Source organism: Diabrotica virgifera, chromosome 1 (assembly GCF_917563875.1).
Source record: "Diabrotica virgifera virgifera chromosome 1, PGI_DIABVI_V3a".
NCBI classification, from domain to species: Eukaryota; Metazoa; Arthropoda; class Insecta; order Coleoptera; family Chrysomelidae; genus Diabrotica; species Diabrotica virgifera.
In genome coordinates, this window is record NC_065443.1 from 42,374,717 (window position 1) to 42,389,731 (window position 15,015).

The following is a 15,015-nucleotide window of genomic DNA, read 5'->3' on the forward strand; positions in this document are numbered from 1 at the left end:
TATTGATGCCATATTTTTTATTTATTGTCAAAATTTTCAAAAATGATTGATATTGCTACCTTTCTTTATATCAAATACAGGGTGAGTCAAAACGCAAGTACATCATTTTCTCAGTTATTTTAAATGGAACGTATCACTGTTGAAAAGTACCATTACCGTACTTTAATTTTTATATAACATTATCTATGTCTAAATTTATAAGTTTCCGAGATATTTTCATTTTTCACAACAAATTATTAATAGCTGTCTAAATTTTTCCAAATTTAAGTAAATAATGACTGAATTGTCGAAAACTGACGGTTCATCAGGATAAAACTGTTATTGTGTTATTAAATAGTTGAGATGAATTTTACTGTTGAGGAAATGGTAGATCTAGCTGGATATTGGGACAGTGCAATAAAAATGCGTGATTATCGGTAACAATAAAATTTATGATGAACATGAACGGATATAATTCATGTGATATAAATATCAATTACCGTTTATAGAAAAATGGAGCTTAAATCTTTAGTTCCAGTTTTTATTTCATATACTGTTAAAAGGTTATAACCAGAACTTTGGCAAAAATGATTCAAAGTGAAATCGAAAATCAATGGACTCAGAGTTGCACGAATATAGACTTCCGGTTCTACTGTCGGTCACAATGGGTGAAAACCTAGGACTTAAGTCCAATTGCATGTTTTTAGTGAGTTGTTAAATTGAATTTTTTTGAAGTTACACTTCTTTAGGCACGAGGGTGAATTTTTATTTTACCGGGCGCATGCGCACACCGACAGTATGGTTTTAGTCGCTCAAACGTTAAACGGGATCTGATTGGGTGTTAAAATTATCTGTCAATATTTGTTTAAATGGATATTATGCATAAACATATGTGTATATTAGTTTTTATTTTTGTGAGGACAGAGACAAAAAGCAAGTTTATAATTATTGTAGTGACTTTTTAAATAGTTTTTAAAAGCAACAAGTGCGTACCTGATTGTAAATGTTTCAGTATTTTAATAAAAAATTACAAATTAAATACCTATTTGGAAAATGTACCTACCTGGCTAACCTAGCTACGTACCTACCTAGGTAATGCTTTGATTTACCAACAAAAATCTCCATCTAATATATTGTTTTTTAGTCTACATTTTTTTGTATTGTAATTCCACAAGAAACGAACTTATTTGATTAAACTAAGAGAATAAGCAACTGTCAAAATTTTTTAAAACGTTTAGATGCTATATCTTTCCACTTCATTCACGTGTCTCGGTAGTTAAATTCTGCGTGGGGTGAGTTCAAAATAATCTAACAACCTAATAGACGCAGGTTTAATTCCCAATGCAAATTTTTATTTTTTTTATTATTTTTTATACATTTTATGATTGTAAGTATATTTATTACGTTTTCTTGGCAGAAAATAAGCATTTAGTTTAAATTTTCTCAACAATTGTTCAGAAATCATTTCTTTGTTTCATGTTTCAATGTGTTTGCGTGTGTTTTATTCTTTTATTTTTTAATTTTTGGTAGGTATTGTTTTAATAAAATTTTTTGGAAATTAGTAAGTATTAACATTAGTTTAATATTTAAATAAAATATAAATAAACTGTTTAAAGTAGGTGTATTGATTTCGTTGAAATCATATAATAGAAGTATAACTTCTTACGTGCGTACACAGTACACACACATTATTTTTTATTGGAAATTATAGTTCATCAAACCATTTTTTATACAAACTTTATGTAGGTATAAGTTGGGACTAATCGTTGTTATTCAAACCAAAGTTAGTAGAAGCTAATATAAATTATTTACGTTGTAATATACCATGGAAACGATTTCATGTTGCAGCCGTGAGGCTAAATACATAATAGGTAGATGCAAATCTCAGATTGACGTTGTCTGTATAATCCATCTAGAGCTTTCCATTGCAATGGTTCAGTGTACTGTCGGATTAATAATTTTTAATTAATTTAATTAACTGATAATTTTTAGGGAAGTTAATTAAATCTGATCTTGTATGGACAGTCATTACTAAAGCTCGGATTATAGGCAAAATGCCTTTTTTTGTCTATTTTGCCTATTATCATTGTTTTTTGCACTTTTTGCCTTTTTTCGTCAATTCCGCCTATTTGTGCCTTTTTTAAAATTTCATGGTACTACCCATGATATTATTCTATTACTAAACCATTCTATAATAAAATTTTGGGTCAATATTAAAATATCAATGGTTTGTTTATATAACAAATTTCTAGGAAAATGTACCTGACCGAGACTTGAAGGTTAACTATTTGGAAATCCCTAAGCTTTATTAGTTTATTATCAGTTGTACAGTCGGTTACTGTATCAGAGTTTAGTCACAAATTGCTATATCCAAGTTTAGTTTTGTTGCGTATACCGAAAAGCAAAGAACACGTTTTAAAACGTTTTAGATATTTGTGTGAAAAGATGACATCTAAATTAAGGCTATGGATCGCACCTTATTCGGAACTTTCTCTAGAAGGATATGGAGCATTTTGTAAACCATGCGGCAAATCGGTAAGTTCTATTTTTTCTCTTTTTTTCTCGTCCCACAACATGACTAAATTCTAAAGCGGTTTTAGAATTCTAATTATTTTTTTTTCAAATTCTCAGATTTCAAGTAGAAAAAGTACTTTATTGACCAGCATTGTGGAACACCACTTCATAAACGTAATTTGGAAAAATTAAATTCCTCTAAGTTAGCCCAAATATCTCTGCGGGATAGTTTAAGCAGCTCAAAAAAAAGGAGGAAGACGCATTTAAATTTGATTTATGCCAGATGATGATTGCATCCCACATTCCTCTATATAAAGTTAATAACCCTAGTTTTAAATGCTTTTTCGAAAAATATCTTAATAAATCCTTACCGGACGAGAGTACATTGAGAAAACATACTGTGGAAAAATGTTATGTGGAATGTATTTCAAAAATTAAGCGGGAGTTAGAGGGCAATTTTTTGTATATTATCGTGGATGAAACGACAGATGTATGCGGCAGGTATATAGCTAATTTAATGATTGGAATTTTGAACGAAAACTTTGCGAGAAAACCTTATTCAGTTGCCGTTAAAGAATTGGGAAAAACAAACAATTTAACAATAAGTCGATTTATACAAGATAGTTTAACAAACCTCTTTTTACCCAACCCTATACCAGTGAATAAAATAGTTTTAATGCTTTCAGATGCTGCGGCATATATGTTAAAAGCTGCTGTTAATTTAAAGATTTTTTATCCTAATTTAATTGATTGCACTTATGTAGTCCACGGGGTAAATAGAATTGCTGAAGAAATAAGAAATCTGTTTCCGTTGGTAAATAATTTTATAAATTTTATGAAAAAATTTTTGTAAAGGCTCCGTTGAGGGTGCAAATATATAAAGAAAGACTTCCCGGTGTCCCTTTGCCACCTAAACCAGTAATTAAAAGGTGGGGCACATGGTTCGAAGCAGTTTATTTACTTTGAACACTGCAATGAAATATAATTAGTTATGTCAGAATTTGGTGATGATATTTCCGAAGCCATTCGATAAGCAAAAAAAATATTAAAAAATCCCAAATTGAAACAGGAACTCGCTCATACCAATGACAAATATAAATTAATAGTTACCACAATTACCTTATTAGAAAAACAAGAGATAAATTTATGTGAGTCAGTAAAATTAATAGATAATTTAAAGACGAAAATTAAATCGGCACCTGGAAGTAACGGTCAATTAATTAAAAAAAAAATGAAATATGTTTTCGACAAGAATGAAGGTTTTTCGTTTTTATCTAATGTTGCTAAAGTTTTGAATGGGACATTTTCCGAGGAATTACAAATTAGGCCAGATTTATTATCCGCTCTGAAATATGCTCCAATTACATCTGTCGATGTCAAACGTTCGTTTCAATGTACAAATTAATTTTAAGTGATCGAAGACATAATTTTAAGACCGAAAATATTGAAAAACATTTAGTTGTGTCTATTAATGATAAAATTTTAAGTGGTTACAATGTTGCATTATTAATTAACAGTTATTTAGTTACTAGTTTATTTATACTAATGTTATGATTATGATGTGTAAATATACCTGCCTTAAGTTAATATTACGTTAATTCACTCTGTACAATAAATAATAAGTTATATTCCTTTATTGCCTATATTTTGCCTAAATGTTAATATTCCTGCCTTTTTTAATAAAAATCTTTGCCTATATAGGCGCCTTTTTCTATACAATGCGATACAAAAAGTATCACAAATGTGTTCAATAAAATGGATTCAATATTCTAGTTACTAAATTATTTTATACTCGAAAGAACACTCTTACTTTGCACATTATAAACTAAGTACGTTTATAAAAATTAAATTATAAAACAATATGCATTAATAGTCTATGCACCCACTTCAGAATCATTACGTTCATATTACTCTGGGCAAATTAGAAAAGAAATTATCGTTGAAATCGAATCTTATAAACTGATAATTGTAAATATTAATAATATAAGTATGCAAAGTCAGGAGATATAGTGTGCTATTTTTTATATATATACAAATTATCGCTCCGAAATAGTTAGGCGGCCTCGGGAATGTGTTTAAGTTATAAACAATTGATTGCTTATAAACAAATAAAATATCTCGGCAGGTATAAGATTAAATTAAATTAAGAAAACGGTCGCTTCTTCTAAAAGAAAAAAAGTTTATTTGCGATGAGTGGTTGTCAAAGTTAACCGTCATATGAGACGAAGCTATAAACAAGAAGATGGTTATTTTCGAACCATTACCTTTTTGTTTCGGTCCTCTTTCTACATCCAAATTTTCATATTTTCAAGAGACTGTTAGAAAAATCATAATCTGAAAAATGAACATTGCTTTTCGGTCAAATTAAATGTTCAAGCTGCTAAGAGGCAGGTGGGTGGCAGCTTTAATATTGAATTTAAGCGAAAAACAATATTTATTTATCAAATAAACATTTTTTCCTGTTTTCGGACAACAGTAAAATGTATTTCGAAATAAGTAAATTATATACATTCTTCTTTTTCTTTCAATTAATTTAATCCAAAAAAATTTTTTGGGTACCCTGTATAAATATTTATGTTAATGTTTATTCTCATTTCCCTATTCCTATTTAAAAAATCATCGATTACGTCATCACGCCCAGATGGATGACGTCATTAGTTTTATATACAGGGTGTTAGTAAATAACTATGAAAAACTTTAAAGGGTAATTTTACATGAACAAATAATGACAGTATGCTTTATAAACGTATGTCCGCAAATGATTCGTTTCCAAGATACGGGGTGTTGAATTTTGTTTTTCAAACTGCGAATTTTTTTATTGCTCTAATACCTTTTAAGCTATGAAAATTAAATTTGGTGAGTTTCAAGAGGTAGTTATTGCGCATTTTTTGGCAAACAAATAACAATTTTATATTCATCATTGGCTCGCCTACGGGTAATGGTCTGAATTTTTTTAAAGACAACAATAGTACGACAGTGAGATATTTCAAATTAAAAATTATTTTTGTATTCCACGTATAATTTATGACAAATAACCTTTCTTGTCTTTTTTTCATATGGTGCACCGTTTTTATGCAAAAAAATAAAACCTCTTCGCGCGTAGTTTTCATTTCGTAATGCATTATCAAGAACTCTCCAATATAATAATGCCAAACTAGAACAATAACAGAATATATTTCTAAAAAGATTTTAACTATGTGCAAGAAAGGCTACAACAAATGTTCAAAATTACCTCCTTTAAAGGTGACAGAGTAATTTTATATTCACCATTGGCGCACGTACGGGTAATGGCCCGAAATTTTTAAGGAAAAAAAAGTACGCCACTGAGATATGTCAAACTAAATATCATTTTTGGATTTCTCGTTAAATTTACGACAAAAAATTGTTTGTGCCTTGTGTTGGGATACACGGCATCTCTTAGTAAACTTCTTATTAAAACAAATCCTTTTAATAATTAAAAATGTCTTTGGCAAAACAACTACGTTTGTTGATAGTAAATACGATCGACTTACATTAGCACATATCGGTGTAACAGTTTAGGTTTGACCAAGGTCGGTTTGAAATAACAATAGTATTCATTATTTTTATAACCTAGTCGACTCAGCGCTTTTAACCAAAACAACCTTACTTTCATTATATACCAAAACAATAAACAGGAGAAGACTAATTATTATTTTCTAATTCCATTGCGAAGAGTAAGTCATTAATATTTGAGATCCGAAAGGGAAAACATCACAGCTACTGAGAACTAACGTACCACCAGCTCTTTACCGTTAGTACTCTAACTTACAAAATAAATGCATCTACGGTGATACGAGTTATTTCATCAACCCTTATGGTAGGGGGTAACCAACCCTTAATTATCTGAGGTAGCTCAGAAGCTAGGAGCCACCATATGGCGATCCAAGACCAGGAAAGAACACAGGACTGGTAGACGGGATGAGTATGGAGAAACACGTCAATGTTCTGGCACCTCGACCACCCTAGAACAGTGTGGTATATAGAAAAAGGATGGAGACGTCAGGCTCGAGACGGAGCTGAGTATGGTATGGAAAATGGAATGGTATGGAAAATGGAACTTGGTATGGAGATGGAACATCGTGGGACAATGGACAATGCTATGGAACGTGCAGCGAGGACTTTTGGGTGATACGAACACAGACCGTGTAAAAGTGGTAAGTCCATATTAGCTATTCTTATGGTATTTCCAAGATATTACTCCTGATTCGTATAACCATATTATAATAACGTAATATAATCGTAATTTAAGATACATAATCTAAGTTGTACCTATTTTTATCTACCTAGTTTATTTTAATTACCTTATTGGTATTATAAGGAATTTTTTTTTACAAATATTATGGTTATTTATAGGACGTAATCATACATTTTTATTTGATATTGATTTTTATTTGATTTTTATATATTTACTAGCATATATTCTTATCTTTACTGACTTTTTATCCATTTATTATTTTACCAACTGATTTTTATTACATTTTTATTGGTCTACTGATTTTTATGGTGATTTATATTGATTGATATAATGATTTTTTATTGCAATTTACTATATTTTTACTATTTTTGACATAACATTTTATATACATATATATTTACTATACCTCGTAAGACTGTCAAATTTATGCGTTCGTTACGGGTACAGAAATAAGGAAAATTATGAATAAATGAGTAGCAACAAAATTACTTGGGAAGACTTCGTCAAAATAGTTGAGGAGATTACGCAAGAAGTAGTAAGACAAAGTAGAAGGGTCTTGAAGAAGAAACTACCTAAATCTAAGGATATACAAGAAGAAGTAACGACACAGCTAATTAAATTGTATAACAAATTCACACATTTAACGAAGAAAAATTGGGAAGCGCTATCGGACAAACAAAAAGAAGCGTGCAACAAATATTTCGGAAAAATAAGAGACAAGGTTATACGCTCATTTCAAGCTGTAAACTTAAGAACAGTAGTTCCAAGTTCAATACACCAACCAATCGACAAGGAAATAGAGGAAGAACAAAGCGACGAAGAAGTAGAAGAGGAAAGAAGTGACGAGGAGATAGAGGAAAAAATTGACGAGGAAATAAAAGAGGGAAAAAGCGAAATAAAACAAGATATAAAAATATTAAACATGGCTCTGACAATCAACGAATTTTTGAATATTGCAAGCAAGGTATTGCCCAACGAGTTTGATGGAAGCGCAGGGAAACTACAACCATTTTTGGACGCATTAGAGTTACTTGGAAAAATAGCAGAAGGACATGAAGAAACAGCGATAACATTAATAAAAACAAGATTGACTAATAAGGCTAGAAACCTGATAACCACAGAGGATACGATCCCACTTATAGCAGCGGCACTGAAGAAGGAATTAAGAGGCGACAATCCGAAAACGATAATAGACAAGTTAACAAAGAAAAGGCAAGAAAACAAAGATGCAGCAGTGTACGCATCCGAAATAGAGGAATTAGCGGAGCAGTTGGAATGCCATTGGAGCTAGCGAAAAAATACACAACGGAAACAGTCGTAGCAAAAATGAAACGAAATGTTAATACGGATAGAGCTAAGTTAATACTGGAGGCAGGTAATTTCACAACACCGCAGGAAGTAGTACATATCTAAATTTTTATCGATTGATACGACAGAGGAGAACACACAGGGGAGAGTATTCAATTATAGGACGAATTATGAAAATAGGAGAGGACAACAGCAATACCGAAGAGGATACCATAACAAATACGACAGAGGAAGAAGGAATAACTTCGGGCAACGGAACGAAGAAGAAGAAACAGGAAACCAACGGAATTATTCCAACAGAGGATATAGACAATTCAACAACCAAACATACAGAGGGAACCAGAGAGGAGGACGTAACAGAAACGTAAGGCTGCTTGAGTTAGAAGACAGCCAAGAGGAACCAGAAAACCAGCAGTTGGGGTTTTGAATGAACGAAACAAGGAAAGTACACAGTCAGAAGTGGAATATAATATTTACAACTTCGATTTAAACCTAACAAATTTTGTACCAATGAAAACAGGAATCCTATAAAACACAAATACCTTTATCATAGACACAGGAGCTGATATTTCAATACTGAAATGTTCACAAGATTTTATGAAGGAACATGTGAAACCAAACGCAAAAGCGAAAATAAAAGGAGTAACTAAAGGAGAATTACAAACAATGGGAGAAGTTGAAACAACACTAGAAGTAAAAGGATCTCGATTTGAGCATATCTTTCAGTTAGTGGAACCTAGCTTTCCTATTCCAACCGACGGAATTATTGGGAGAGACTTTATTTCAAACTTTCAATGCATACTAGACTACGTTAACCTTAAAATGCTCATTAAAGAGGACAACGATTGTTACATTAGTACAAACATTTTGGATTATATAGATAATGACACGATAATAATACCGCCTAGATGTGAAATTTACAGGGTCGTAAAAATTTTTCAAACGCTGAAGAATGACAGGAGAGCATTTCAATTTACCAGATTACCTTTTGGATTAAATATAAGCCCACATAGCTTTTCAAGGATGATGTCAATAGCATTTTCGGGATTAACACCAGACAAAGCATTTCTTTACATGGACGATATAGTAGTAATAGGAATATCCGAAAAACATCACCTAGACAACCTGAAAAAGACATTCGAGACATGTCGAAAATTCAATTTGAAACTTAACCCAGGAAAATATCAATTTTTTAGAAGAGAAGTAACATATTTAGGACATGATCTTTCTCAGGAAGGAGTATCACCAGACAAAGCGAAATATGCAACCATTGAACAATAGAGTATATAACAGGGAAAAATAACTACGCAGATATTCTTTCAAGAATAACATTACATCAAATAAAGAACTTATACATAGACAATACCCATATATTAGCTATAACACGAGCACAAGCAAGAGAAAAGAAGAAGGAAGCAAGGCAAACGAAGGCAGAAAGTGAACTCGCACTACAGCCAGAAGCCCCCAAACAGACAGTAAGAAAGGTACTAAATAATTTAGAGGCGCATAGACTACCAATTTTGTCTTTTGGAGCAGAACTAATCTCACCAAGACTGAGCATTAGTGTCAAAAACAAAATAAAGTGCAGCAAGAGCATAGCCACAGGATTCAATCATTTTGGTTTAAACCAAATGTTGGCACAGCTTGATAAGCTGGCGGTAGAGAATGCAGTACGTAAAGTAAGAATATACGTAAACGATATTATTTTTAAAGTGTGCACAATTGAGGAATTTATTAAACAAAGAAACGAAATATTGAAGAATGTAGAAATATACATATGTGAAGTACCAGAAACAATAGAAGATGACAAAGAAAAACACAGGTTAATAGAAGAATATCATAATCATCCGATGTTTGGAGGACACGTAGGAAATAACAGACTCATAAAGAAGCTAAAAGCAAGATTTAGAAGGAAAAATTTGGAAAAAGACGTAAGAAAATACGTTAAACAATGTCATAAATGTCAAATTAACAAACCAAAAAGAGCACATGTCGAGGAATTCGTGATATCGGACACTTCTTCCAAACCATGGGACATAGTATACAAAGATACGATAGGTCCATTCACTAAAAGTAACGAAGGTAATAGATACTGTATAACAATGTTATGTGAGCTTACGAAATACGCGGTCAGTATACCCGTGTGCAATAAAGAAGCAGAGACAATAGCCCGAGGAATTTTTGATCATTTCATACCAACATACGGACTCATGAAGCAAATAAGAACAGACCAAGGCACAGAATATAAAAATGAAGTAATGCAGGAACTAACAAAGCTACTAAAAATAGAACACAACTTCTCAACGGCATACCATCCACAGTCCATTGGAAGTTGCGAAAAACTACACAGAACATTAAACGAGTACGTAAGAGCATTCATAGACGAAGACAGAGAAAATTGGGATGTGTGTTGCAGGATGTTCACATACTGCTACAATAAAACCCCTAACGCGTATCATGGTTACACACCGTTTGAACTGTTATATGGCAGGAATGTTAACCTACCAGAAGACCTTACACAGGAGATTCAACCATGTTACAATATAGATGCTTACTACAATGAGTCACGTTACAAACTACAAAGCGCACACGAGAGAGCCAGAACCTTCTTACTAAAACACAAAAAAGAGCGACAAGAAAATAACAAGCGCAAAGCAACACCACAACACTTTAAAATAGGAGACCTAGTCCTGGTAAAAATGGAAGAGAATGGTAAGTTTGATAGTCTTTATGTAGGCCCCTTCACAGTATCAGAGGTAAACAATGGTAATTGTAAGATCAGATTGGAAAACAATAAAATCAGGGAAACACATAAGAATAGATTATATGCTTACAATCCGAGAACACAGTGAGTGACAAGTGAAAAGGGAACAATGTCGATAACGAACATTTTTATTTTTTTTGTATTTAATTATTATTTATAGGAAATAAAAAATGTATATATTGTATTTATTAAAACGCAATAAGCAGGTGGTGGTACTATTAGAAAATTTTCTTCCTTTTCCGTAGTCAGAAAATTTTCGGAAGGAAAGGAGGATGTGTTGGGATACACGGCATCTCTTAGTAATCTTCTTATTAAAACAAATCCTTTTAATAATTAAAAATGTCTTTGGCAAAACAACTACGTTTGTTGATAGTAAATACGATCGACCTACATTAGCACATATCGGTGTAACAGTTTAGGTTTGACCAAGGTCGGTTTGAAATAACAATATTATTCATTATTTTTATAACCTAGTCGACTCAGCGCTTTTAACCAAAACAACCTTACTTTCATTATATACCAAAACAATAAACAGGAGAAGACTAATTATTATTTTCTAATTCCATTGCGAAGAGTAAGTCATTAATATTTGAGATCCCAAAGGGAAAATATCACAGCTACTGAGAACTAACGTACCACCAGCTCTTTACCGTTAGTACTCTAACTTACAAAATAAATGCATCTACGGTGATACGAGTTATTTCATCAACCCTTATGGTAGGGGGTAACCAACCCTTAATTATCTGAGGTAGCTCAGAAGCTAGGAGCCACCATAGCCTCTTTTATCATATGAGGCGCCGTTTTTATGCAAAAACATAAAATATCTTATAGTCCAAGTAATGAAGCTTAAAATAGGACAAAACCTCGCAATTTTTACAGAATGGATCGATTTGCTTGAAAATTTAAGAATAAGTAGTGGATAGACCAAGGATCAAAATCTATATGATGCTAAAAGGCGCTTTTACCATGGGGGGTGGTTGCCACCCCATGTCGGGTGAAAATTTTTTATTATATTTTGACCGCAAAAGTTGGTAAAAACATTCATTCTAAGCAAAAAATGTTCTATACATTTTTTGATAAAATTAATAGTTTTCTAATTATTCGCTATCGAAAGTGTTAGTTTTATATTAAAAAAATTAATGTTTTGAATCAGTTTTCTGCAAATAACTCAAAAAGTTTTTGTTTTATCAAAACAACTTTACTTAACAAAAATGCATCTTTTGAAAAAATCAACAAAACCGTTTTTTTAATTTTTCTTTAAGACCAATAGTAATCGAGCTATACTTTATTATATGTTAGGTCTTCTTCGGCAAATGTTAAATATTGTAGTTTCAAAGTCAAAAGACGGGAAAACTATGCATTTTTCGAGGATCACTTGTTTAAACTAATTTGAAGTATTTAAAAATATCTATCTTCAGAAATAAAAAAAATTCGTTCGTTGCAATCCGGGACTGCACGCTGGGGTTTGTTTTGGTTGGATCGGGGAGAGTAGCATATGTGCCTCCTGATGAGAGACTAATAAGTTTAGAAACCGGTAGAGGTGCTTGCAGCACTCTCTGATTGGACTAGAATATGGTTCGGCTGTATTTTCGTTTTGCAACGAAATTAAAAGTGGTTATTCATTTTTGATTTACATTTACTCTGTGTGGAGTATGAAGGGAACCATTCTCGTTGGAACTTTACCGCGCTGAGCAGATGAGACGTGAATTGTAAATTGTAGAATTCCCTCATCTTCCTTAGTCTCAGCATCCGTATGGCTTGCAAATTGTAGAAGCCTCGGAGGTGTAACCAGAGAAGGTTCCCATTGTTTTCATTCTGGTGGGATGTAGAATAGCATTATGTTGTTTTATATGCCATTAGAGTGAAAACTTAGTCTTTTTGGTAGCAGTTGCTGCTAGGACATCTATGCCATTTCGTTCGTTGCAATCCGGGACTGCACTCTGGGGTCTGTTTTGGTTGGATCGTGGAGAGCAGCATATGTGCCTCCTGATGAGAGACTAATAAGTTTCGAAACCGGTTGAGGTGCTTTCAGCACTCTCTAATTGGAGTAGATTATGGTTCGGCCGTATTTTCGTTTTGCAACGAAATTGAAAATGGTTATTCATTTAAAAAAAAAAGTCTTTAGCTCAAAAATTAGGTGGCTTATAATGAAAAGAATGTAAGACCCTATATTTTTCAGCGAAAAAATGATCGAAAGCAAACCCCTAATCACCACCCTGATTAAAATTAGTCATTGACCTTATTTCGTCTTCTTTACTTAGAAAATGACCTTAGAACCATTCCACAGGTGTCAAATGAAAGACCATGAGCTACATTTTCAACGTGATTTAAAAAAGTGAATAAAAAAATAATTTATTAGTAATAAATAATTATGCAAAACTATCGACAATTTTTCTTTATAAACTTTTTGAATAACTTTTTCCAAAAAATTATCTTTTTTACCCTGTTTTAAGTGCACAACTGCCAAGTAATGTTATCTATATCATAAATGATAAAAAATTGTAATAAATATGTATAATTTCTAATATAACAAAATAAAAAGTTTATAGGGTAAGATTTACGATACTTTTGCATAATTATTTATTACTAATAAATGCATTTTTGTTCACTTTTTTAAACCAAGTTGAAAATATAGATCATAGAAAATATAGATCATGTCACATTTGACACCTGTGGAATGGTTCTAACGCCATTTTCTTCTGACTTATGTTATTGCAAAAAAATGCTTTCTGGGATAAAAAATTTGAATAATATTTAAACAATTGAATGAATCGCCTTGAAATTTTTATCACATATTAAGCACGAAATAACCCTTATTTGACAAAAATTTCAAGCTGTACACTAATTTTTACAACAGTTATTGCGAAAATATTTTTTTTTTTGCAATTCCGAAATTTTTGCAATTATATTAACAATAAATGAGTATATCAAACTTTGTAATAAGTCATTTTAAAGCATTTTCCATAATCTCGAAGTTATTTGTACTAAAAATACCATAAGTTTGCCTGTTTTCCATTTATTTGAAGAAAAAATGAAAAATGCCATTTTTTGACACTTAATTGTTTATAAATAAAAATGGACGCCAGATCCTACGCAGGAAATAGTTACAATTTGCTCTTATAATTATTACCTGTCGAAAAAACGCTTCAGTACCCTAGCTGTTTAAGTGTCATGGAGAAAACCTTATTACCCTGGACTACTATTAAATATTTTCTATTTCTGTTGTCGACCTAAACTTTTGAAGATTGTCACGATACACTCCATTGGATTCCGGCATCCCAGCATAATAATAAATATAAACAGAACAAACCGACACAAAAACTCGAATTCAAAACTAATTAAACTAAAACAATTCTAGTTCCAGTGGTAGAGTTGATATCGTATTCCAAATCCCCAGAGAATAGTAAATGTAATTCGTTTTAATGTTTGTTTTAAAAAGCAGGCCCGAAATATTACACGCTCATAAATCTGTCGGAGGAAAATATCCAACCCCGTTCCATTCCCTAACACCATAAACCAAAACTTTCCAAAACTAACTTCGCATCAGCCACAACAATGCGTAGGGAGATCTTGAAAAGGATTGTTGGAGCGCTTAGCTTGGTGCAGGTTGGAAATATCGGGGATAGGGATGACTAAAAGGTCGAAACATTGTTTTAGTGTTATTAAAATTAATATTGTTGCAAACCTATTTTCCTATAAAGCTATATTGTGGCATTTTGGTTTTGTATTTTCTATATAAAAGGGATTAGCAACCATTTTGACATTGGAAGAACTTTATTTCATATTTAGACTTCCAGCTCGAAGTTATTTTAAAATCATTATACTAAATTTACAATCAAGATGCAGTAGAAATAAACAATAGGCTATTGATTATGTATTTTAGAGAGGAACTACAACGTTAACGGGGTTTTATTGTTTCATTTAGTCAATGGAACTCTAAATATGAAAAAACCGCGGAGTGCTACCATTTAAACGGGTACGTTTTTGAGAAAGGGGTGAATTAGTCCCTAGACACAGGGCGAATTAGGGTGAGTTCTATGCACGTTTTGTACAAACACGTCTACAGGAAAAATTTTCCAGGTTAAATTTACTATCGAAATATCACATTTTAAAGTCAAAAATATTTTTTTTTAAAAATATATTCAAAAGAAAAGCAAGAAAAAAACACGAAAGGTAGCATTTTTGTTTCTTGCCCTATAACTTTTTTCTACGGGGATAGAGGTATAGGCATTGC